This window comes from Carcharodon carcharias, chromosome 13 (assembly GCF_017639515.1).
Source record: "Carcharodon carcharias isolate sCarCar2 chromosome 13, sCarCar2.pri, whole genome shotgun sequence".
Classification (NCBI taxonomy): Eukaryota; Metazoa; Chordata; class Chondrichthyes; order Lamniformes; family Lamnidae; genus Carcharodon; species Carcharodon carcharias.
This window is the reverse complement of record NC_054479.1, coordinates 99,229,119-99,252,774: the sequence shown is the minus strand read 5'-3', so window position 1 is coordinate 99,252,774 and position 23,656 is coordinate 99,229,119.

The window sequence follows — 23,656 nt, the reverse complement described above, 5'->3', positions numbered from 1 at the left end:
GGTGATGTGACGCCCTACATCAAGGAAAACAAGTGACTGCTTTTGCCTCAAATTTATAATCAAACAACGAATCTGCTGAAAACATCTGCAGTGCTGCAATTTGGCAGACACTGCAATTCATCTGCTTCCAGGACTGAACGTAAAATTCCCCATGCCCCCGATTTAATGCGAGGAGCACCATTCAAAAAGAAAATCCCTAAAATAATAGCATGCCTTGATACTTTTCTACGGTGGCATGCCACGGACATTACCTCAAATAACAGAAAACAAGTTTGCATTTTAAATTATAATTCTGGAGAGTTAGTTATCATTTGCTCTCACCAAAAGTGCAATGGCTTATTATTTAATTTATTACTTCGAAGCACTCATGGCCTGAATGTTAACTTGTATAGGGCAACTTTAGATCATAGCATGTTTTAACTATTTAACATTATGGCCTCTTTAGAAAAAATAACAGGTAACCCACTATAACTTATGCATGATATCAGGTTACAAAAAGAGATTGGAACTGTCACAATAGGATATTGAGGGACCTGATGATTTTCCTGCAGAATTTCAGGGAAATGAGTTGGTTCATGTCCTAACAATCCTGAAAATATGATGCAACAAGGCCCAGTTCCTGATGGGAAATCTCCGAACTAAATGAAAGCGGGCTAGATGATGTATATACTTATATATGATACAATTTAATTTAAAATGGAACTAATCAAGCAGATAAGAAAGCATGCCTTTCATGCATTTTAGCAGAATGTAAATGCAAAGTATATGTAAATTACGCATCTAATTTTCAGTTTATTTCGAAATCTGTCCTGATTGAGATAAGACATTTTTTTGAGCTTCCCTCTACATTACTGCAGAAACTCAGCAAATGACTTAGTTAGTTGCTAGTGCCTTTTAAATCCTTACACTCCCAGGCTGCTGGAAGTGCCTCCATGTACAAAGAATGGATGAATGAGCTGATATCCACTGAAAACTTTAATCTGTAACACCGTGAAAATATAGCACCTCATTTATGTCGAACAAAATTTTTACGTGTGAGGGCCAGTCTTGGCAAAAAACGTTGCTGGAAAAGGCAGATCAGTTGTTTGTACATATTTCTGAAGATGACAGGATTTAAACCGACTGTTGAGAGAGATGGGAAAAACATGGAACACCTTGGCAACTGGACATTACAGCTGAACAAGAGCCGCATGAGAATGCTCTTGGAACTTCTTTGAGGACCCTATCAAATTAAGATTTCTACAATGAGATCAGCATTCAGAACCTGCTAACGAATTGCACAGATGTTAATGGCATCAACATGAGGCATTAAGGTGTTGAACTGAAAAAAAACACTGAAGAATGTTAACTTCATCTCTTTCTGCCCACCTGCATAAGCTGCAATGTACCAAAAAGGAAAATGCAGTGTTTCCTCGGCAGACTACCTCAGTTTAGTTTGATGAAAAGGACAGTTTAATTTTGTGGCCCCAGGCTGAGGGAATTCTTTTTTGTTAGTAACCCTGAATTCACATAAATGGCTATTTAAATGCAGGTTCTTCCACAATATAATTTCTTATCTTCTTTTCTGGAGCCATATCTACAAGTCAGTTTCAGTGGTTACATATAAATATGTTGCCAATGTCTCTTGTTTAGCCTATCATTGTCCTTAGCCTAATTGTTATGCAGAAACCTGTCTTAGCTCACTCTGACATGCTACTTAAGGCCAGAAGCTCTCAAAGACATCTTGAGACTATTACATCAATATTTGGAAAACTATATGGCAATTTCCCAAAGACCTGGAGAAACAAGAGTTACATTTTTGTAATTAACATCATACAAGTCTTCAGACAGAGTGATTTACCTGGAGATGGATGTGTTTATTGCAAGAGACAGTTTGTCGCCCTAGGATAATACAGACTGAAACAGGTAGATTAAGACATGATTAAATCCCAAAAAGAATGATGGCACTTGATTATCAATTGTAATTTCTTGGAAATTTAAGGAATGCGAAAGATAAAACGATTTCACAAAGAATGAAACCACTCCAAGACTACGTGACTGAATTTGTTGATGCAACTAAACTGAGGGTACAAATGAAAGTTACACAGAGGAATGTTGAATGACTCTTGATGAACTGCAATTGCTGTTGGCAACAGGGCATTAACTTCATCATGTAGAATATGTAAACCACCCATACTCTGGTTATCCTGACCCTTCTGCATCACATAAACCTTGAGGTAGGAGAAAACTTTCCCCTGTGTTAAATGACTTTAATACTGCACTTAATAAACAGCAATAAATGATCCAATGCTGCAGAACTGCTTTGATAAAATCTATGTGGCTTCTGGCAGCTCATGCTTACATTAGCAATTGAGTTTCTAGTTTTTGGGAAATTGCGCCTTAGGTTAACATTTATCTGCATGTGACTGAGAAGCGTGCTGCATGCAGTTTTTTTTGATAATGAAGGTTCTGAAAACCAGTGGGATGGGTTAGGGTTTGGTGATGTTTATTTATAACCATTACAGCTGAGTACAAAATATGGATAGAGAGAAATCTGATGTAATATAGGCATGTCTTTATGGTTATACAGTTTTGGTAGATATTCTTAATCCCGGACCAGCTTGGCAAACATATTGTACATAGGCCTGAATGTACACAAGGTGGCTGGTTTTGAACAGAGTCATGAAAGAGCCTCTTCTCTATTTATAGTAGAACCTTTAATAATAGTAGTGAAAATGAAGCAATTCAATATACCAAGAATAGCTGTCTTGGTGTAATGTTTTGTAAAGTGACTTTGCCCAGTTTAAGTGGTTTGCACTGAATAATAAGCATTACAGAAACATCATCTGTCATTTGTTTCTGCGGTAAAATTTAGTTTATTTGCTCCAGAAAAATGAACAATAATTAAAGAATAGGTGATAAAATGGTGGTGGTGATGCCGCACAACACATTGCTGATGAGCACATTTCAATTCAGTTCAGCAATAAGTGATGGAGCGCTTCTATTTTAAATGTTGTAAGGATCACAAGTAAAACATACTGTTACAGTACTAGTCTGATACTTTGTAGGTATGAGGACATAGCAGAAACATCCTATATTTTATTCATTTCAGATTTTTAATTCAGTTCAGTTGAATGCTTAAACGTAGAATTAGCACCTGATGAGGTCCAGTTTCCCCGTGTGGTTGAGGTGACATATTTGAGGCTGTGCACATTGCTGGTTAACACCTTGTTTAATATGAAAGTATTGGTTGCTGAAGTAGGAAAATAATCTTAATTACTAAGTACTGTCAAACGTAACTTTAATGAAGCATAAAAATGCACTTTAAAATTCAGCACAAATTGCCTTAACTGGTATATGATCTCTAAAGTGAAAAGAGGCTCTGCAGCCTGTGTACCATCAGGTCCAGGACATTCAAGTTTGAATGGCTATAGTATTACTACTGTCATTTTTCAGTGATATCATTTTGAAAACATTTGTGTTGACAGGCTTGTTCAGTTCCTGTTTAGGGATGTCATAATACTTTCATAGGTCAACATATTGTAATACTTAATCTCCCCCATAATCATAGTGCATTCATTTATTTTCCTCTATTAAGGATGATCTTTACCATAATATCCAAAACCTTGTAATGGTGTGAAAGAAAACACAGTGAAGGCATCTGTGAAAGACAGATTATATTTCTAAAAAAGGTAGCATTGAATAGAATTATTCTATTTTTCCTTACTCAAAATATAGTTAATTTAAAAATGACTATTGTACTGTCAAAACTTATATTGTGACATCCCTACTCATTAGCATACAATGTTTCAATCTTCTGATCTATTTATTCTTTTGCTTGTTTACTGTCATAAACATGCCTATAATTTGGGTTTATAAAATATTGTTATTTAAAAACATAGTTTCTTGCCCTATGCAATCTGCTCAATGTATCAAATACTTTACCTTCCCCTTCTACTTAATAACAAATTAAAGATGAATTTCCAGGTCTGATTCAGCTATGTCCTGACTGGTTATTTTCATATAACTTCTAAGCACATTAGTGTACAGGATATGTCAGTAATGTGTGAGTTTAAATCATTACTGTACAGGATTTATCAGTAATGTATCATCGAGCACACAGAAAATTCATTTGTATCCATTCAGTGTTAAAGCTGCTTCAAATCCATATCAATGAGAGTTTTTTTTTTCTGGAGGCTGAGGTAGATTTTAAAACTTTTTATCTTTTATGGACAAAATGATCAAGACCATTTGTTTTGTGTGCATATTTCTACTGACTTTGACTGTAATTCTGAGTTAATTAAAATAAATACTGTATTATATAATATGTTCTCTGGAAGTCATCTCTTCCAAAGCAAAATGCAGGATAGCTCAGCAAAGACAGCTGAATATGGTGCAAGACCTATGGCTTGAGTAGCTCTGATGTTCTTTTGTATGAGTTACAAAAAACAGCATATTTTACAATCTTGGGTGAGTTTTTCAGTTTTATTCTAAATTATTATTGATGTACGCTATTCTTTTTGTGTGCAAGTAAGTGTTTTGCATGGAATTTAAAAGCATTATATCACTATTGTTTCATTGCTTGTTTGATGTAGTACTTAGTTTAATTCCTGAACCATAACATTAAAAGGTGTTGTACAGTAATGGAATACGTGAATAGTTGAGCTGATAGTTTTAAACTTATGTTGCATTGATTTCTTACACATGCAGATTTCTTTTCCTCACTTTTCCTCCCTTGTCTCCCCTGGCCTTCAGTCAGTGCTTACGCTTTCTGGGGTGCTTCTTTTCTCTTTGTCTCAGCCATTTCTCATTTAGGAACATAGAGCTACATCTTGCCCTTATCTGGTGTCCACACTTGCACTCATCTCAGTAGCAGCTACTGGATGGTGATCAAAAATCTTGGATGAGCTTTTGACTTTTCCCTGATCCCAATTGTAGCACTCCCTTTTTGGTTACAAGAGTATCAGAATATAATAGAAGCATGAGAAGGCCATATGACCTCATGAGCCTGCTCATCCATTTAATAAGATCGTGGCTGATCCTCAACCTTGACTCTAATTTCCAGCCTGATCCAGATACCCTTTGATTCCCTTAGAGCCAAAAAATCTGTTGATCTTAGCCTCGAATATACTCAACAACTGAGCATTTACAATCATTTGGGTTAGTGAAATCCAAAGATTCATAATACCTTGAGTGAAGAAATTTCTCTTCTTCTCAGTCTGAAAAACCTGGACCCTTATCCTGAGACTATGTGCCTTAGTCTAGACTCTCCAGCCAGGGAAAACAGCTTCTCAGCATCTATCCTTTCAAGTCCTCTCAAATACCTCTGAAGAAGAGTCATACGGATTTGAAATGTTAACTCTTTCTCTCTCCACAGATGCTGCTAGACCTGCTGAGTTTTGCTAACATTTTCTGTTTTTGTTTCAGATTTCCAGCATCCGCAGTGTTTTGCCTTTATCCTCTCAGAATAGCCTTTGTTTCAATGAGATTACCTCTAATTCTTCTAAACTTCAGAGAGTACAGGCCCATTCTACTCAATTTCTCTTCAAAGGACAACCCTCTCATCCCAGGAATCAATCTAGTGAGCAACACAGAATAGGGATCTAAAATGTAAAACCTTCTAATATCTAATGATCCATTACTATGACATTAATGGGATTTTGATTGAATCATTCCTGAGCTTTCTTTGGGTTTTTTTGGCCCCATTCACAAAGGAACCTCTAAAACTGAATCTTAACTCATGGGCATTCATTTGATTGTGATATTACCAAATATCTGTTCCTTTTTGGGGGTGGATTTTAATTACTTGTTTCTTTCTGTTCAGAATGAATTGGAGATTCTTTGTTGTTCATTGATGTAGTGTTTCATTTTGGCCCTAACAAATTCACCCTTTGGGATCCAAACTGCAGCATTTTTGTTTACAGTTTAAGATCTCCAATTCAATTTTGGACCTAGGAGGTGATGGGGATAGGAAATTGGGCCTGGAGATCAATTTGGTTTGCGAGTCTATAATTACACACTACGTTTCTTGTTGCTGTCTATTGCAGACAGTTCACAGTGAGACTTAGGGTGGTGTGCAAATGCACTCAAAGATCCTTGATCTGCATGGCTCAGTGCCAAAAAAGATGTATCTCCCACTTCGTCATCAGGGGAAATAATCATGTTTAATATTTGGTTAATACTTGAAAGTAGAGTTTCTCTGGGATGTGATTACATTTGGAGATGTTTAGCTTTGGAGGCCAGTCTGTAGCTGCAGAAGGAGTGTCAGCAGATATATCTTAGTACTTTTGTGTTTGTGTTGCTTTGTTTTCTCTGCGTTTCACCTATATACTTCCTTATGGGAAAATTTAATGAATGGATGTGCATGATTTGTTGTAGACATCTGGCATTGTTTATGATTCTCATTCAACAAATTGTTCATTATTGCAAACTGATAGTAGAATTATTGCTTATTTTTGTAAATGTACATACAGTTGCTTTTGTTACTGCACTGCACCAATTGTTTGTCATAGAAAGAAAGTCTTAAAATATCTGTAGCACCTTTGATGATTTCAAGATGTCTCAAAGTAATTTACAGCCAATTAAGTATTTTTGAAGTGTTGTCACTGTTGTAAAGTTGCGGATGTGCCAGCAAAATTTCACTGTGTAATGCCCCACAAATAATAATGTGATAATGACCAGTTAATATGGTTTAGTGACGTTTGTTGAGAGATAAATATTGGTCATAATACAGGTAGATCTCCCTTATTCTTCTTTGAAATTCTTCTTTTACGTCCACCAGGGAGGGCAGACGGGCCACAGTTTAATGTCTCATCTAAACAACAGCACTTCCAACAGTGCAGCAATCAGGCAGCCCTGAACTGAAATGCTCACCTCAATTTTCCGTTTATTCTCTGGTGTGACACTTGAACCTTCTTACTCTGAGGCGAGAACGCTCCAACTGTGCCTCAGCTGACACTATTTTGGTAGAGGATTAAAGGAAAAGTTATCATTCAAGGAGCACATTTATTCCCAAAGAGTTAAGAAGCCTTATGTTCAGCAGCTATATTTTATGATTTCCCTAAAGCTGCATGAATGTAGTGGATGTCCATTCTTCCTTGGTATTATTGGAAGAAGTGCCAGTCTGGAATAGAGCCATAATTTTAAATTAGAATTAAAACTTAGCTTGATGCAACCCACTCTTTGCAGAAGATCTTGCACCTCATGTCACTCATTTGGTACTATGTTGCCTCTGATTTAGTGCTGTCAGTGCAAAGCTTCATGCAACAGCATTTCTTGTTGGGAATTCAAATGCAGAGGTTAGCTTGTATAATTTGTAGTCTTTGGCGATAGGTATACCCAAATTTCAGATATGAGTTCATGTTGTATGAAAACAGGAATGTGATTTACAAAGTAAGCTTTAGACAGATACTAAAACATCTATTACCACCACGTTGACCTCTCCCTGCCTCCACCCCCACAAAACACAAATACAAATCAGTTGAAGTAGAGTAATATTGGTTAGAGATGATGGCTTGGATTTTGCAATTAAAAATAATGGTGAAGCCATTAGTGCCCATTGTTTTTTGTGGTGTAAATGGAACAGCAACTTCTGGTGTCTGCATGTAGTGGTAAAGTGTAAAAATCTAGAAATTGCTATCCAATTTGCCCTGCTCCTGCACAAGCTTCATTACACTGGTATCTTGCTTTTAGATTCAGCATTAAAATACATAAAGGGTGTGAAGTTGCGGGACTTACCCACTATTTACCCATGAAACATGTTAGAAAAAGTTAGAGCTGGTGCATGCAGGTGGCAGTGATTTCTTTTAAAGTGATTTGATAAAGTCTTAATTACTGCCAAACAAACTCTGAATATTTAATTTTACAAGGATTGAGGCTCATTCCTTCAGAACTTAATTATTGTTAGAGATTTTAAAAATATTTATTTTTACTTTTTCCTTTCTGTCTCTTTTATCTCTCAATTCCATCTTTCCCTTAGTATTTCACTTTCTGTCCCTGATTTTAGATTTAATTGGATTTTCTAATTTATTCTTTCTGGTTTTGACTCTGTGTTTCAGTGAAGATTCTTCAATTTGATTGATTGAAGAGACATGCTGTTGCTTACGCTGTTTATACAGCTCCCAGATTCACTGTGTCCACTTCACTGAAAAAAAACTCTCTAATAACTATAAATTGCTGTTCAAAGCCAACAAAATGTCTGTGGGCAACTGCAAGTGTAATGAATGTTAAGCACTATTCATTTTCCACTGACTACAAAATCTAGGAATATTCTTCCTGGTTTGTAGGGCCACTGCACATCTTTGACTCACCCGATTCTTTTGGATCATTCAGTACTCACAGATGCAATTAGCGACTGTCAATCTGACGATGATGTATTGAACTGGAATTCACTGAAAAAATAATGGCATGTGTATTATGCACCCCATTAATAATGTGTAAATTATCCAGCAACATTTGGTGAGGAATAGACACCCTGTAGATTGTGAACTGTCATAAGTTTCTGGATGATTTGTGCCACTCTGCCATTAGCTTCACAAAAATGGCAACTCGCCTTTAATCTCCTGTGAGTTTCATGAAGTCACCACATTTTCACATTAATTGTCCATTAAACTGGCATTAGAAAATTAATTTAGTAATTACTAGCACACCTTTTTTAACAATGTAATTATTGTTAATGACTGCCATATTAGTCTTTCTAACCTGAAAATTGAGGAACTAGAAGTGTGGAGTTTATTTAAAGATGGGAATTGTTGTTGGAAACTTTAAAAAAAATCAAATTTAAGATTAAAAAAAGAATTTTCTTACTTTTCCTTTCTGTGTCTCTTTTTCTCTCTTGCAAACCAATCTCCTTTTCCCTCTCTTTATATGTTTTCTGAACCTGATTTGACATTTAATTCACTATTTTAAATTGCCCTCTTTCTCAATCTTTCCTCTGGTTAATTCTCAATCCTTTAATCCCATTGGCTAAGGGATACATTGTACTCCCTGTTGTTCACCGCAATCCCAACCTCCCTCATTATCCAGTCATCAGCTTACATTTCCAGTAATTTAAAGGGCAACATTTCTTTGAGCTGAACAGTGTAGGAAAATGTATAACCAGGTAAAATGCAAGATGGCTTAACCTAGTGAATTACAGCCCATTGTTATGTAACATTCTGATCTTTCCTCCAATCAATGCTATCCTTACTCAGGCTCAATCTTTCAAATACTAATATTGGTCAGCGCTAAGTATAAAATTACCACCAAACTAAAATTGTAACTACTAAGCCTATATTTATATCTGCCATCAAAATAATCTCCAGATCTATTTGTAAAGGTATCTGTCTTTGGTTTATTTCATATATTTCTTTGCAGTTTTGACAGAAGCTTTAACCTGCACATTGCCTGCAGAATGGAGTTTTGCAATGTGATTACATTTAATACTAGAGTGAGGAGCAGTCTGTAACACCTTCTCGCTGACTTACTATCTTTGTACTGGCCCATGAGCACCTGTTATCACTCATTGTGATACAGGTGGGTTCAGAATCATGAGCAGGGTGACAAAGTGGCGCTGAGCATTTGCATACTAATGTTTAATGCCAAGGAGCCGAAGCAGCTGCAGGTGTGCGTCACATTTAATTAGGCGAATGTGTCAAGGAAGGAGCTGCTGAATGGCAACTGTCACCTCATCAAGCAGGAAGAAGTGGACGGTCATATCTGGGCTGTCTACAGCTGTGCATCTGGCATCTCAATGCTTCTTTTATTTGTTCTTGGGACATGAGCATTGTGGGCAAAGCCAGCATTTATTGTCCAGCACAGTTGCCTTTGAGTAGGCGGTGGTGAGCGTCTACAACTGAATGGCTTGCCAGGCCATTTCAGAGAGCAGTTAAGAGTCAACCAGATTGGTGAGGGTCTGCAGTCACATGTAGGGCAGACCAAGTAAGGAATTAGATTTCCTCCCGGTAATTTCATGATCATTATTTATTTATCAATTTCCAGATTTATTAATTAATTGAACTGAAATTTCTCCAGCTCCTGCGATGGAATTTGAACTCATATCTCTGCAGCATTAGTCAAGACAGCTGGATTACTAGTCCAGTAACATTTTCACTATAAGACCGTACCCCTGGATTGCAGGAGGTGTGCAAAGACAGGAAATAAAAATCCAATATACAGCAAAGTATATTCAAATAAAAAACACATTACTGTAAACTCTGATAATGTAGCACCGCTTTTTGTGTAGCCTCTATATGATATTATTCTGACTGAACTGTAAAAAGTATTTTAAACTATTTTAACTTAATGCTCAACCAAATTAGCAATAGGTTAATCTTTCGCAGTTAGACTAGAAACACTTGTAGTAACATTTATTTAAAGGGACACAAATCATTCATTGTCAGTTTCTGAAAATGCTAAGTGACATAGAGGCAAAACAAAATATTACAGTTGGCCACTGAGTATACAAATGTCCATACTTAATGTCAACATTTAATAGCTGTCTTTGAAGGCAAATAAACATTAGTTTACAAGTTCAATTTTTGTATCTCCTTGTGTACGGAGAGATGTCTGAGCTTTGCAGAGCACTGGACACAAAACAGCAAAAGTTAAATAAACAGAAACAGGAAATGAAAGTGGCAACATGATTAGACAAAAATATTTTTCACGGGCTTTTGAAAGTAGGAAGGGAATTGATGAAGTGGAGGCATTGATGGCAAAAGTTCCAGAGGGCAGCTGATTGAGCTGTCACCAGTAGTGGAGTAGAGGGGCAAAAGAGCTTCGACTAGGCAGAGAATTGGAGAGCGCACAAGGGGATGAATCCTGAAGTGGGGCTGCAGAGGGTCTTTGAAGGTGAGGATGAGAATTTTAGAGTCAATTTGAGTGGATATGGGGAGTCAGTGAAGTTTTGCAAGGACGAAGATGATGTAGATGTTGGCATTAGCCCAGTAGAGTAGGTGAGGTATTGTATCCTGGAACTGTGGTTTGTGGAAGGTGAAAAGATGGAGGTCAGTAAGGACAGCATTAGCAAAACTGATGTGATAAAGGCCTGGATTAGGATTTCAGCAGCAATGCAGAAAAGGTAAACGATAATCTGGACATGAGATATAACCATCTTGATTAAATACTATTAATATCCCAACAAACACTAACAAAAGAAAGAATAAATATAAACTGCTCTAATAGTTGGAGCATTTATTTACTAAAAGTAACCCTGTCACAGACATAGGTGGGGTTATACTGGATGGTGCCCCCCTCAAAAAAAGGGGTGCAGCAATCACGATGCATAATTAACCCATGCCCTCTGCTTCCAATGCAGGCAACATGCCAATTTTGAGCTGCCTGCTAAATTGCATGATTATTCCATGCATCCAATGCTAAACATGCTGTTGAGTGGCTGCATGCCTCAGTAGGGGGCCCAAGTTTGTGTGAGGCAAGTGCTACTTAAAGTTAGCCTACATGTCTTAAAGGCAGTCTGCATCTTTTAAAGGTGTGGTGCATTCTGTCTGGAGCAGGTGCTGCAACTGTTTGTGGATTAGCAGATAGAGTGTGCTCCAAGGTTCCTTGATGATGGTGGAGGGGTTGGAGAGGAGGATAATGCAACCATGGGTCAAAACAAATCTGGATTATTTCCATTCTAAAATGCGAACAAATTGAAGTGTTAATAAGTTTAATTGCCTTCTGAATCCATATAAGAAAAGATATCAGGTGAAAATTTACCACCTTCCTCTGCTCTTTATTTAAAAGAGGTGTTAATCCATTTGAAATACGTAGATTAATGTATACTTTACCATTGGAATGTCACATGAATATATTATGTTTTTATCAACAGTAACCACTAGATAATAGCGATGAGGAAAAGAGATCAATATTTCTTAAAATACAAGCCCTGAAACCCTCTGTTATTTTTTCTAACCAGTTACTGTAACTTCAATGGGAGATAATTGAAGCCCCAGAAAAAAAAAACAACCTAAATGGGTGAAACTGACAGGAGAATTACCAGGTCAAAGTTTCTACTTTGTTAAAAGAAGTTGTCAGTTTTTTGCAGTGTCCTCTTTTTTCTTGGGCAATGAATATTTAGATTAGGATTTGAAGGAAAAGATCACATTGGTGTAAAACCTTTAAGGTGTTGCCCAGCACTATCAACAAGCTTGCTTTGTGAACCTTCAAACCAAACTTGTGAATAAAATGCAGTCATCACATCTGATATATTGTAATACATTGCTGAATACTAAGACATTAGAATGCCTTCCCAATAATCGATATGTTTTCTAGTTAAATAGTGTGCTTAGCACTATGATCTTCCTGCAGTCTTGAATCTTCTGTAGAACGGAATAATATTTTCAAGGCACAAGTTCTGTTCCTTGGAGTACAACAAAGTAAAAAAAATTGGATTACAATTAATAAACTTAATTTGTACTAGTCTACATAAAAATAAGTCAAATTTTATTAGGTGAAAGAAAGGAAGAATATACCTTCTTCTATTGAAAAGAATGTAAGGGATGGTGCATGTAAGAATGTCCTGTTGCATTGGTCTTTTTGCAATGGAGCAAATGCAGGAAAGTTTTAGATGACGTTTTTATATAGCATCTGCACTCTTATTTGTGACAACAATGCACCGTGCACAATTCTTCATACAATTAAAATTAGCTTGCACTGCAAAAGCGAAAGATGGATTGTTCCGTAACTTTTCATTATTGGCTTTCCACCAACGGGAAATTTTAAAAAAAAACACGGGGTGAGAAATCTGGCGCTGTTGCAACATTTAAATGAATGTAAAAGCTGTAGATAGTTTCTGGCAGCTACAATTTGGAGCAATGTTACAACTGGCGCAGTTTAATACCCTGTCCCCTGGCAAGTTTGGTGGTGGGAGCATTTAATCGGGTGGGAGGGTAGCAGGTGGGGAACCTTCCACTTTCCTACCTCTTCCTGATTAAATCCATGGTGGTAAGGCTTGTGGACGGCCTTCATGCCCAGCTGCAGATTGAGGCCATTAAGTGGGCAATTAATGTCCACTTAAGGGGCTCATCCCACCGTCGCTGGTATTCACCCAGTGGCGGGCTGGAGTTTCGCCATGCAGGAAGTCCTGTCGGCGTTGCTTGCGGGCTTCTAGGGTAGGGGGCCTTTGCTCAAATTTCCTGTTAAATTGGCCTGGCTTACGGAAGATGGGGGGACCCACTGTGAACTACCCCCTGCCCTTGATGCCGATCCCCCTTGGCCTCCCCCACAACCCCCACCCCTCAATCATTCACCTGTGGCATGGGTCCCTTGGGGATCCTGGGGCTCAGGTGGGTGCATTACCAGCAGCAGCCATTGCCTTCCCAATGGTGCTGTGAAAAAGTGAAGAACTGACAGCCTCTGATTGGCTGGCAGCTCTTGGCGGGCAAGACCTCCGCCTCAGAGCTCATGATCCCTGGAAGGCCCATGGCTACCCAGTTAAGTGTCTGATTGGCATTTAATTTGGCAGGTCTTCTAGAAAAGTGACGATGTGGAGCTGTCTCCAGCCAGAAGGTGAGACCCCTGTTATCTGCTCTGAATATTGCTCAATGTCTGAATCTGGTGTTTCTTCACATATGTCTAAAACTTGACAAAGAAAGCAGCAGATATTTCACTCAGTGAGAAGGATACCCACAAGGGCATGGCAGAATGGAAGGGGGCACCTCCAGTAACCTCAAACACAGTCACTCAGTGCCAGGAAAAAAATTAGCCAAAGTAAAAGTTTGGCACTGGGGCTTTACAGCTCTTCTAACTATTTCAACAATACCCAGCTTTCCCTCGGAACTATCAGTCCGGAGGCACTCCGCTGAGGGATGTTGGGCTGTGTGGATGGTGGTGGTGGTAGGGAAGGGAGAAGGATTAGTGGTGGGGGCTAGGAGAAGAGGGTGGTGTAGGATGTGAGGGTGCTAATTGGATGGAGAAAATTTGACATTGTAAAAGGCAAATCATGAGTGATCAGGAAGAATTGGAGTAGAAATAGTGGAGAAACTTGTTGCCATCTGAAGGGACAGGAAATAGACATCCGCAGCTGAGGAGCCTCAGGTTCCAAGTCTCTGAGGGCTGGCATTTAAAAGAAAGATGCCTGCAGGGAATCAAACAGGCATTGAAGATGATATCACGGAATTGTGGCTCAGCTGGAGAAGTCCACCACTCACATCTGAGACACCATGATGGATGTGCACATCATGTAGTTAGTCATGGAGCACACACATGCTCTAACAAAATCTCACAACAGTGTCCATTCTAACAGAAGATCTAAGTAAAGCCATAGATTCTGGCATGATAACTGTGATTGTTCCTATGGACAGGCTATATCTGAGGGTTTCAGTGATTTGCTTGGTTGTTGATCAATGACCAACCAGACTCAGAATCTAGCACTGGTGATCTGACAGGTCTGAGTGTGCATGACTCTGCTATCATTTGAGACAGCGCTACAAGTGAATTCCCTCACCTCCAACCCCCTCCCCCGATGTCTAAGTATACTGAATAGCCTCCTTCAGTGCCATAATGACAATGACTCTGGCATACAGGAAAAAGCAACAAGGACGAGGCAGACCTACCAACAACACAGGAGGTCCAGCTGCAGCAGCTTCCTCAAGCACCTCAGTTGCTTTACGACAATGGCCACCTCAGTCCCCCAAGATGCATGGTGGAAAGTAGCAGCCCAGAATCTTAGAACATCCTGTCACTGAGGGAGCATTAGAATAGGTAACTAGGACTGAAAGTTCACAAAATAGAAGGCACCATGGAGTGGTGAAAAACAACAAAGGCACACAAATCTTTTTGGAATAATATTTTTGGTCCATCAGAATATATCTATAATGATTTGGAGCAATGCTCCACACATGAAAATGAGTTCCAAAATATTTCCCAAATGGCAAACTTGCCTGTAGAGGAAATCTATATGTTAGCATATCAGTTGTCAAGGTGGAAAGGGCATGGTGCTAGGCTTGATTTTGCAATAGGCAATGACTTTATTTAGTATCCCCTAAAGCTGTAACTGAACTGCTTGCCTCAGTGTATGAATGTAGATGATTTCCGCAATATGTATATGGAAAGGGAATTGGAATTGAGACTGTCCCAGAATCCCATGGAGCACATTTTTAAGAAAGTCCATGATTAGATAAGAAAGCAATCCATTAAACTGGCTGCTGTATCTAAAAACTATCATTCTTCATGTGCCATTTATTGTGGTTAATAATGATGGAAACTGCGACATATAGTTGGTGAAATGGTGTGAGCCTGAGCATGAATTTTTAGCAGATTGGCAGCCAATTTTTCATTGTACCCAATTTCCTTCCACTGAAGTTCAAGAATAATAGTTCAAACTCTTTTTACAGACTTGATTCCAAGTTTTACTGTCGCTTTTGCTTGATTTGAAATTAAAAGTCTTGGCAATATTTTCCAAGTCAATGGAAAATAAAATGGCACCATGAAAAATCAGTTGTTGATTTGCTACGAGGCTGTTTTAAGCCTGCTGGCTTAGACTAGTTTCACTCCTACAATGCCAGTGCCTTAGTATTGCTTCATTTGAATGTGTATCCCTATAGTTGTGTTGTCCGCTGTCACTTCCAGTGGAAAAATTTCCATCCTCTGCCCACCTTAATGATGTTGCAAAAACTACTGGAAAGATAGAAGAATCTACTTTGCTTTACTCTTGCCTTGCTTTACTCATTTACATTACTTTGTCTGCACTTCCCAAAACAGTTAAGTACACTTTCAGATGCAGAGGAGTATATGAAATCTCACAATTACTGAAACATTGTCATTTGCCTTCGCTGTTGCATACAACTATTTTGGAATGGTGGTTTCTTTTTATCCATTTCTCTTGCCGCTCTAATTGTGCATATGTTTTTATTGCCTCTATGGATTACAATTATTTATTTTCTTGACTCTCAGTGGCAAGTTCTGTCTTGAATTTTACCTACTCCATGTCTATCTGAAAGTGGACACAGATTCTTATTGTTTGAATGACAAAATTGGCACTCAATCAATTTGTATTTATTAATTCAGGTTTCTTTTTGCTGGGTTTCTGACAAAATAGCTTATTCCTGGTGCTCACTTTCAGCCTGACTATGTTGATAGCTCATATTGAGACCGAAGCTTCACCTCTTCTTACAATAGCTACAGCTTTCTTGAGTTTATCATGGTCATCAAGACACTTATGACTGTGATTGTAGCTAGTTGTCACTTGTCCACGGCTAAACATTTAATTTTGATGCACCAACTGATTACCACTTGTCCATCTTACCTAACTCCAAGGCTATGCCTACATTTTCCCATTCCCTTCACCTGTAAGTCTTGGCCAGTAATACTGAAGGCAACAGCACCTCTGTCTGCCGATCTGGACTCCATCCCCTTTCCAGGTGCTCCTTTATCAATGTAGAACATGATGAACCTTAGTGTCTTGGGTTAACTCCAAGCTAATCTTCCTACACTACATCGAGATTATTTTCTACATCACTGTCTTGAAACTTCTTGGATATTGTCCACTTATAAACACCCACTTTTTAGCCATTGCTTTAACCATTATCTACACTTCATCAGTGTTTTCAGTGCTACACTGCATGGCTGCTCCATTATCATCCTTCACAAACTCTAACCTATGGAAAATTTCATGGCACTCTGCATTCTCTCATTCATGAAGCCAGAACATCTATCACCTACAGCCTTTTCAAGCTTCATTGGCTCCCTTTGACTCAGCTAATAGACTTCAGGATCTCCCTTCCCATTTTCACATTTCTCCACAGAATCACTAACTTAGCTGAGTGATCCTTCCTCATTTCTATAACAATGGGTTACTGCACTAACTGTTTCAGTTACTGTGGCTCTGTATTCAGAATATTTGCTGAAAATCCCTTCAACTTCCTATGTCCCTGCCTACCTTGAAAGTCTACTTAAAGCCTTGACATCTTAAAGGCAGTTGAGTGGCATGCATTTCCAATCAGCCTGACTAGAGTGCAGTTGATCTCTGGTGAATTTCCAGGTTTAACTCATTAGCATGGCCTGGTTTACTCTAGAATGGTTACAGGGGCTGGTGAACATAAGAATTAGGAACAGGAGTAGACCATTCGTCCCCTCAAGTCACCGTTCAGTAAGGTCATGGCTGATCTTCTTGTGTTTCGATTTCCACATTCTCAACTAATCCCGATAACCTTTGATTCCCTTGCCTAACAAGGATCTATCTACCTCTGCCTTAAAAATATTCAATGACCCTGCCTCCACCACCTTCTGAGGCACAGTTCCAAAGTCACACAATTCTCTGAGAGAAAAAAATTCTCCTCATCTCTGTCCTAAAAGGGCGACGACTAATTTTAAAACAGTGCCCCCTAGTTCTGGACTCACCCACAAGAGGAAGCATCCTTTTGATGTCCACCTTGTCATGGCCGTTCAGGATCTTGTGTTCCTCAGTCAAATCACCTCTCACTCTTCTAAACTGCAGTGGAAACAAGTTCAGTCGGTCCAACCTTATCTCATAAGACAACCCATTCATTCCTGGTATCAATCTATTAAACCCTCTCTGAACTGCCTCCAGTGCATTTACAGCCTTCCTTAAATAAGGAGACCAAAACTGCACACAATGTTTGAGGTGCGATCTCACCAATGCTCTGTATAACTGAAGCACAACATCCTTACTTTTATGTTCAATCCCTCTTGTAATAAAGGATAGTATTCCATTAGCCTTCTCAATTACTTGCTGTACCTGAATACTAACTTTTTGTGTTTCGTACTAGAACACTTAGATCCCTCTGCACCTTAGAATTATGCAGCCATTCTTCATTTAAGTAATACTCTGCTTTTTTGTTTTGGTGGCAACCTGTAATTCCTACTCCTTCTTACAATTCCCTTGTTAGTCACCCATCTAAACCACAGATGAGGGAGGGGTGATATCATGCCTACAACATTACGATCTAATTTAAAATATTGAAATAGGGTTGAACTTCCCTCACATGCTGATGGATGTCCATAGAAATGCACATCAAATGAAAAGGGGCTTCTACCCATCACCTTAGAATCTAGGTAAAAGCAGGCTGTTGAGCAGAGGCTGATTGTACCACCCACTCCCTCCTCCAAAAGTGCTTTCAGCCTTACCCATTCCCCACAAAAAAATGCTTTATCCCTACTTGTTGTTCACATGTTCTCACCTTGTTAATTTTTTAAAAATTCGTCCATGGGATTTGGCTGTCACTGGCTAGGCCAGCATTTATTTTCCATCCCTAATTGCCCTTGAGAATGTGTTGGTGAGCTGCCTTCTTAAACTGCTGCATTCCATGTAGTGTAGGTACACCCACAGTGCTGTTAGGGAGGGACTTCCAGAATTTTGATCCAGTGACAGTGAAGGAACGGCGATATAGTTACAAGTCAGGATGGCGAGTGGCTAAGAGGGGAATTTCCAGGTGGTGGTATTCCCATATGTCTGCTGCCCTTGTCCCTCTAGATGGTAGTGGTTGTGGGTTTGGAAGGTGCTGTCTAAGGAGGCTTGGTGAGTTTCTGCAGTGCATCTTGTAGATGGTACACATTGCTGCCACTGTGTGTCAGTGGTAGAGGGAGTGAATGTTTGTGGATGGGGTGCCAACCAAATGGGCTGATTTGTCCTCAAGCTTCTTGATTGTTAAGCCCTGAGACATTCTCTTCATTCATGGAGCACTCACAAAATGCACCACTGTTGTTCCCTATGCTATTGATGCTCTTGTTGCAATTATTTATGTTGATGTTGTTGCTGTGCCCATTTCTGTTGCTACTGGTGCTATTGCTCCTGTAATTGCTGGTGGTATTTCAATTGCTTGTGATGCTGTGGCTTTTATTGTTGCTTTTCCTTTTGCTGTTGTCGTTATTCCTGCTGTTGATGTTGTTGCTATTACTGCTAACATTGCTATTGCTTCCCCAGACATTGCCAGCATTGCTGCTTTTGGTACTACTTTGTCTGACATTTGCTTTGAAGTTATTGCTTTCATTGTTTTAATTCTTGTTACTGCTGTTGTTGGCTTTTTTTTAATTTTTACCACTACCGTAATTCAGATATTGCTGCTGTTTTTATTGCTGCTGTCATTATTATTACTGCTGTAGTTTTTATTGATATTGCTGGTTTTAGTTTCTGCTGTGCTTATTATTTTCGCTCTTTCTGTTGCCTTTGTTATGCTATTTTTAAAGTTCTTGCTACTGCTGCTGTTCCTATTCTTGACATTATTACTGTCGAATGTGACAAGCAGCCTTGTGATCCTGAAGTACTGTTTCTCTGGTACACCTGGATGATTCACAATACATCCATCTTTGCTTAAACTTTTTCCACTTCTGTGCTGAGGTTCCTATAAGAAGGTTGAACAATATTGGTCCTTGCATCACTGCTTTCAGTAAGCGGCAGTCTTTAATAATTCTTTTAGTTTTCCTTATTTTTGACATTGTTATCAGATTCATCTACGGACATCAGACTGCTTCAATATCTTTACATTCTGGATGCTTCTTTTCAAATGCATGACCTAAACATTGACTTGTAGAACTGCTTCATACTTCATTACTATATTTAGATACTGCCTTGTACAGAAAAACCCCAAAGCATTTTCATCTCTGATTCTCAATATTATAAAACCAAAGATCAGAAACTGCATGGATGGAATGTGTGGTACAAGCAAATAATTCTAAATTGAGTCATTAAGCTAACCACTTTGCTGTTTCTCACAATGAATTACAATTCTCACTTCTTGCAATCGTCTCTGCTTGTTCCCCACTCCAAAGTTAATTCCACTTCCCTCTCTATTTTCTAACTGACCTCTCACTCTCGCTGTTTTCCACTTAGATGCCCCACATACTTTTTCACCATCACCTTTGCATTTCAATTTGTCTCCAGGGTGAAAAGAAGCATTTTTCTCCATGACAGATAATATTGCATTTTTACAAAATCAGCTACTTTACAAATGACAGCATAAAAATATTGACTCCGTTTTTTTCCCGTTGGCTCATCCTTCATTGGCAGTTACTGTCTATTCAAATTACTTTTAAAGTCCTTATTTCAGGAAATCACAATTTTTGCCCTCCAAAGGTATGGCACCCTAATTGCATTTTTACGCTGTGACACAGTGGATATCTGGTAGATGTTATATCTTGAATTATGTACATAAAATAACGTAATTCTGCATTGCACATACTTAATAAATAACAAGTTCACCTGTGATTGGATTTTTTTTTTGTTTGGCTGTATTGCTGTTGGTAAAGGGGAACCAGTGGATGTACTGTACTTAGATTTCCAGAAGGCATTTGATAAGGTGCCACGTCAAAGCTTATTGCAAAAATAAAAGCTCATGATGTAGGGGGCATAATATTGGCATAGATAGAAGATTGGCTAGCTAACAAGAATCAGAGGGTAGCCATAAAAGGTTTTTTTTTCTGGTTGGCGGAATGTAACGAGTAGTGTGCCACTGGGATCAGTGCTGGGCCCTCAACTTCTTACAATTTATATAAATGAATTGGAGGAAGGGGCAGATGGCATGGCTGCTAAGTTTGCTGACGACACAAAGGTAAGTAGGAAAGTAAGTTGTGAGGAGGACTGAAGGAGGCTATAAAGTGACATAGATAGGTTAAGTAAGTGAGCAAACACTTGGCAAATGGATTATAATGTAGACAAATGTGAAATTATCCATTTTGTCAGGAAAAATAAAAAAGAAGCATATTATCTAAATGGTGAGAGATTTAGAGGGATCTGGGTGTTCTAGTGCATGAATCACAAAAGGCTAGTATGTAGATACAGCAAGTAATTAGGAAAGCTAATGGAATGTTATCATTTATTGTGAGGGGAATTAAATATAAAAGTAGGAGGTTATGCTTCAGTTGTACAGGGCACTGATGAGACCACATCTGGAGTACTGTGTACAGTATTGGTCTCCTTATTTATGGAAAGATGTAAATGCATTAGAAGCAATTCAGAGAAGCTTTACTAAGCTAAAACCAGGATTGAGTGGGCTGTCTTATGAGGCAAGGTTGCACAGGTTAGGCTTGTATCCACTGGAACTTAGAAGAGTATGAAGCGACTTAATTGAAACCTTTACGATCCTGAGGGGTCTTGACAGGGTGGATGTGGAGAGGATGTTTCCTCTTGTGGGAGAATCTAGAACTATGGGTCACTGTTTAAAAATAAGGAGTTGCTCATTTAAGACAGAGATGAGGAGAATTTTTTTTCTCTCAGAGGGTTGTGAATCTTTGGAACTCTCCTCCTCAAAAGGTGGTGGAAGTAGGGTTTTTGAATATTTTAAAGGCAGAACTAGATAGATTCTTGATGAACAAGGGGACGATAGGTTATCGAGGGTAGGTGGGGGGTTACAATCAGATCAGCCATGATCTAATTGAATGGTAGAGCAGGCTGGAAGGGCCGAGTGGCCTACTCCTGCTCCTAGTTCGTATATTTGTAAGTGTTTTCTTTGCCAAAAGTCTCAATTTTCTATCGCTTAAATGTCATTTTGGTTCATTTAAGTAAAGTTCCAAAAATGAGAGCAGAATGAAGCCAAAGACATATATCTGTTCAACTGCAGATTAAGTGCTTTTAGCAAATTAGCTGACAGCCCAAACCAGAAACCTCTGGTTTTTCAGGGATTTTTGTGGATTCTCTGGCTAAATTGTGGTGGAGAATTGGAAGAACCCCATGGATATTCGTCTCCTTAGAAAAATAAAAAAAAGGTTGCACTGATACAACATCTTTCATAACCTCAGGATGTACGAAAGTGCTTCACCCTCAGTAAAGTCCTTTTTGGAAGTGCGAATACTGTTCCAGTGTAGGAAACACGGTAACCAATTTGCACACAGCATGACCAGATAATCTGTTTTAGCTTTTGGTTGAGTGGCGAATATTCACCAGGACAGCAAAGATAATTTCCCTCTTCTTTGAATTAGTGCTAAGGGATCATTTGTGTCCAACTGAAAGGGAAAACAGGATGTCTGTTTAATGAATTAAGTTGGGAACTTAATCTTACAGGTGAAAGGAAATTGCTGTACAGTTAGTAGTCTACCAAACCTAAGCATTAAATTTTAATTTATCTTATAGTATGATATATACTGAGTTCATTGCAGTTATTGGGCCGTGACTTCCTCGGCGTGGCAGTCAGCACCAGATTGCCACTCCGTGCCCATTTACTTATGCCAAATTTCTTCTGTGCCTGTCTCATCCGACCTTCCGTCTCAGGCTGGGCGAGATCCAGGCAGCACTGCTGTCTCCGAAGTCCAGTGTCAAAGTCCAGCACTGTCGAATTAAAGGAGGACATGCCCCTTTTTTTTTTACAGTACTAGCTGCCATAAAGTAGGTAAGTTTAAAGGTCCCATTGAAATTGACAGGCCAAGGAGAACGTAAATGGACAGGATTTGGGGGGGTGGGAGTGTTCGGAGATCAGGGGAGGATGGGGGAAGGGTTACAGACATCGGGACGGGGTGGGAAGGTTGGGCATTCGGAGGGGTGAGGGGCTGGGGAGTTGGACAGTGGGAAAGTGTGGGAGCTTTGGTCATTGGGAGGGTGAGGGGGGGTTTGGACATTCGGGATGAGGGGGATTGAACATTGGAAGGGATTGAGGGTATTGGACATCCAGGGGATGTGGGAGGATCGGATATTGGAGGGGTGTGGCAGGGTTGGACATTTGGGGGTGTGTGGGTGGGGATCGGATATTCAGGGGGTGTTGGACATTCAGGGCATGGGGTCAGGGTCCGGGGCATGGTGGGGGGGGGGGGTTGTCGGACATTCGGGTTGTGGGGGGGTAGTCGGACATTTGGGGTGTGGCGGGGGGTTCGGACATTTGGGGTGTGGCGGGGGGTGTTGGACATTCGGGGCTCTGGTAGGGGTTGGACATTCAAGGGTGTGGGGGGGTCGGACATTTGGGAGTGTGAGAGTGGTCAGAACATTCAGGGGTGTAGGGGGTCAGGCATTCAGGCGGTGGAGGCATCAGACATTCGAGGGGTGGGGGGGTTGTACATTTGGGGGTGCGTAGGAGTGTGGAATATAGGGGAGTTGGGGTGGTCGGACAGACAGGCGGGGGGATTGGAATTTTGGGGGCTGAGAGCTCGTCAGACTGGGGAGCGTGAGGGTCTGATCAGACCTTGGGGGTCTGATTGGGTCAGGTGGGGGGGTTGAGTGTCGGGCCCTTTAGGTGGAGTGGGGTGGTTGGGTGAGGAGTTCCGTATGGGTGGGGAGAATCCAATCGGGGGTTAGGGGATGGGGAATACCATGGGAGGTGGTTAGTCAGGGGTGGGAGTGTCCCCTGGGTGGCCGGGTGTGTTGGGGGAGTCCCGGGGTGAATCGGTCTGGGTCTTTACAATTGTTACCCAGAAGTTAGAAGAGATTTTAATTCTTGTAACTTTTTCTGGGTAACTATTGCTATAACCCTGTCGGAACTATCTGAAGTTTGCATTTTGAATCGTTTTGCTGGTTGGTTCCCAGTGCAACGCAATTACCCAGAGGAAATGTGCACTTATGGGCAATTGCCAACCAAATGCTTACCTGTGAAGGTCCGAGAGGGATTCATCACTGCATCTTTGGGGTATCCGCCAATCCAACGCTAGGGAGCTCAGAAGTTACGGCCCATAGCTTCAGCATATATTTGAACCATTATTTAATAGTTACGTATTTGGGTAGCACTATGGTTAAAAAATAATAATGTGGAACTTTACATTAACAAAGTGGGGTGGGGGGGGTGATGCGGCGGTGGGGCGAGTGACTCACATTTGCTCCAGAATT